Below are 3,660 nucleotides of genomic sequence, written 5' to 3'. Positions count from 1 at the left end.
TATTGTAATTCAATGGATCAATAATAGTTTTATCTTCTTCTTCAATCTTTTCTCTTGAATTTTGTTAGAAAGCTTCTCGATCTAATTCCATTGGGTAATTGTCTTGGGAAAGAAATTACCCATAATTGGAATCCTTCGGAACCTTGGGAAAGGAATGGAGGATTCATGCTAGAGAAGCTTTCTCACAGTGAATTGGATTGGGGTTTGGATGGATATTGTGACATGTAATCCTACCAAATTGTGGTCCATGAAGCTGTGTGGTATAATCAGTGATCGAGCTTCATATCTTCTTTTGAACATTTAAACCAAGGGATTGGGAATTTGTTTGTTTTTAGAGAGAATTGGTGAGCCAAGGGATTGGGATCCAATCATATAGGATTGCCAAGCAAAATTCAATGAATGCATTGGTTGAGGAAGAGATAAAAATGTTTTGATTCGGAGATCTCAATATCTCCTAACACCCAATGAACTCCTCTCTCTGATCTATCCTTTTCCATTTACATTCTGCAATTTCAATTTATTCAATCACCCCAATTCCCTTTTAATTTCAGCAATTTAACTTCTCGCACTTTAATTCTCGCAATTTAAGATTCAGTCATTTCAATTCCTTGCAATTTACATTTCCCGCCAATTTACTTTATACAATTCACACCCAATTCTTGATTCCGCTCAACTAATCAAACTTCTAATTCGAATTGCTCATTTAACCAATCCTTGTGGGATTCGACCTCACTCTATTGTGAGTTTTTACTTGACGATAACCGGTGCACTTGCCGGAAGGAATTTTGCCGATCGTGCAATTTCCTAAAATCGTAGCTATACCCAGTTATAGCACATCAAGTTTATGGCGCCGTTGCCGGGGATTGGTTTTCGATTGACAATTCTCAAATTGGAAGTTAACTAGATTGAGCATTTTTCTTGTTTTGTTAATTTAGTTCAAGTTACTTGTTGAATTTTGATTTCTGCGCTCTGTGATTTGCTTTTTCTTTCATTATGCCTTTAAATTCAAGCAACTAACTCACTAACCCACTAACTATTTGAATTAATTCCTCACTGCTCTAACCATACTCTTCCATTAACCAAGAGTATTCCACTTGTTTGTTGCTTGTAGTGTGTTCTTGTATGACAGGTAGGAGAGGAGGAACATCAACTCCTCCATATACCGAACCAGAGAGGACCCTTCATAGACTTAGAAGGGAAGCAAGAAGGAAGAGGGTACTAGGAGAGGAAGAATCTGAAGGCTGATGGAAGCTCTAGATCTCAACATGGATAGAGAATTTCACAACCATGAGAGGGCTGATGGAAACAATGCCATTCCTGAGAAGAGGGTTCTTGGTTCATACATAAACCCAACCTCTGGGAATTGTGGTAGCAGCATCCAGAAACCACCCATTCAAGCCAACAATTTTGAACTCAAACCACAACTAATCTCACTGGTGGAAGATCATTGTTCATTTGGTGGGAGTGCCAATGCAGACCCAAACCAACATCTCACTAAATTCCTGAGAATTTGCGACACTGTGAAGTCCAATGGAGTCCAGGAAGATGCCTATAAACTGCTCTTGTTCCCATTTTCACTTAGGGACAAAGCAGCTAAGTGGCTAGAATCATTCCCAAGGGATAGCCTAACAACCTGGGATGAAGTGGAAAGCAAGTTCCTGGCACGTTTCTACCCACCACAAAGGGTCAATAGGCTTCGATCTGAGGTTCAAACTTTTAGACAAAAAGATGGTGAGATGCTCTACGAAGCATGGGAGAGGTTCAAAGAATTGACAAGGAAATGCCCACCTGACATGTTCCCTGATTGGGTGCAATTGCACATCTTCTATGATGGACATTCTTATGAATCAAGGAAGGCTGTAGACCATTCATCAGGAGGCTCATTGAACAGGAAAAAGACTGTGGAAGAAGCCATTGAAGTGATTGAGACAGTGGCTGAGAATGAGTACTACTATGCTTCAGAGAGGCACAACACTAAGGGAGTCATGGAGCTGAACCATGTTGATACAATTCTGGCCCAAAACAAGGTGTTTGCCCAGCAACTAGCAGAGCTCACCAGGAAATTAGGAACAAGTCAAGTGGCTGCAATACACACACAAGATCAAGAGGAGGTAAGCATTGAAGGAGGTGATTGGGAAGAGGCCAATTATGTGGGAAATCAACAAAGGCAATCATATGATCCACACTCCAACACTTACAACCCAGGATGGAAAAACCACCCAAACTTTGGGTGGGGAAACCAGCAAACCCAACCACAAAACCACAAACCTTACAACCACAACCAACACAACAATTCCACATACCAAAACTCCAACCAAAGATCATACCAAGCCACACAAAACACTCACTCCCAACCAACATATCATGGCCAAAATAACCAACCTGCCCAATCCAATCCGAACCAACAATTTCAAGACCAATTAAACAGGATAGAAAGAATGCTTACAACCATGGGTCAAGACATAATCGAATTGAAAGCCTTTAAGGAAGAAGTAAATTCCAACTTGCAAAACCAAGGAGCTGCCATCCAGAAGCTAGAAAATCAAATTGTGTATTTGTCTAAGCAAACCCCTGGGTCAAGCGTTTCTCATGCTGCCAAGGCTATTGCAAGGGAAGAATGTAAGGCCATAACCCTCAGAAGTGGAACGAAGCTAAAGGAGATCTCAAAGGAAACCACAGAGGATGAAGCAAGGGAGAATGTGAGAGACAAGGAACAGGGACAATCTTCTACACCTTCTGCAACAAAAGAAAAAGAAAAAGAGGTCCTGAAGCCTTATATTCCCAAAGCACCATATCCTCAACGTTTGATGAAAAGAGAAAAGGACGACCAATTCTCCAGATTCTTGGAGATTTTCAAGAAGCTTCAAATAAACATTCCCTTTTCTGAGGCAATAGAGCAAATGCCACTCTATGCAAAATTCTTGAAGGAATTAATGACCAAGAAGAGAAGCTGGAGGAATGAGGAAACTGTGTTGTTAACTGAAGAATGCAGTGCCATCATTCAACACAAATTGCCTCAAAAATTGAAGGATCCAGGCAGTTTCCAAATCCCCTGCATCATAGGAGAAGTCATGGTGGAGAAGGCCTTTTGTGACTTAGGGGCCAGTATCAATTTGATGTCTCTAACCATGATGAGAAGAATGAAGATTGAAGAGGCCAAACCAACAAGAATGGCCCTCCAATTGGCAGATCGAACTTTTAAATTCCCTCATGGAATAGTTGAGGATTTGTTGGTGAAAGTGGGAGATTTTATATTCCCTGCCGATTTTGTGGTGTTAGATATGGAGGAAGAAGCCAAAGCTTCGATAATCCTGGGAAGACCCTTCCTGGCTACTGCTGGAGCCATCATAGATGTCCAAAAGGGTGAACTCACTCTTAGACTACATGATGAGAAATTGGTGTATAACGTATTCAAGGCAATGAGCTATCCATCAGAATCACTAAAGGAATGCATGAGGGTGGATGTAGTGGACATTGCAATACAAGAAACCTTTGAGGAAACAACAAAGGAAGTGGCAGAGGAGGAGTTCACCAATGATATGGAAGTTAGTGACATCAAGGCTGCTGAAACAACCATGCCAAGCATGCCAGGAAGAGTGAAAGAAGAGAAGGAAGCACCAAAACCTGAGCTCAAAGCATTGCCCCCTAATCTCAAGTATG

The 3,660-nt window shown here is 41.2% G+C and overlaps 1 non-coding gene across 1 annotated transcript; it reads right to left on the bottom strand.

Moving 5' to 3' along the window:
- Nucleotides 1-1,691: 1,691 nt before the first annotated feature.
- On the bottom strand, nucleotides 1,692-1,795 carry LOC112765327 (small nucleolar RNA R71). Its single transcript, XR_003183640.1, has one exon. It is a non-coding gene; the product is annotated as a small nucleolar RNA R71 (small nucleolar RNA).
- Nucleotides 1,796-3,660: the final 1,865 nt, after the last annotated feature.

Source organism: Arachis hypogaea, chromosome 2, assembly GCF_003086295.3.
Source record: "Arachis hypogaea cultivar Tifrunner chromosome 2, arahy.Tifrunner.gnm2.J5K5, whole genome shotgun sequence".
Classification (NCBI taxonomy): Eukaryota; Viridiplantae; Streptophyta; class Magnoliopsida; order Fabales; family Fabaceae; genus Arachis; species Arachis hypogaea.
This window is presented reverse-complemented; position numbering and strand designations above follow the sequence as displayed.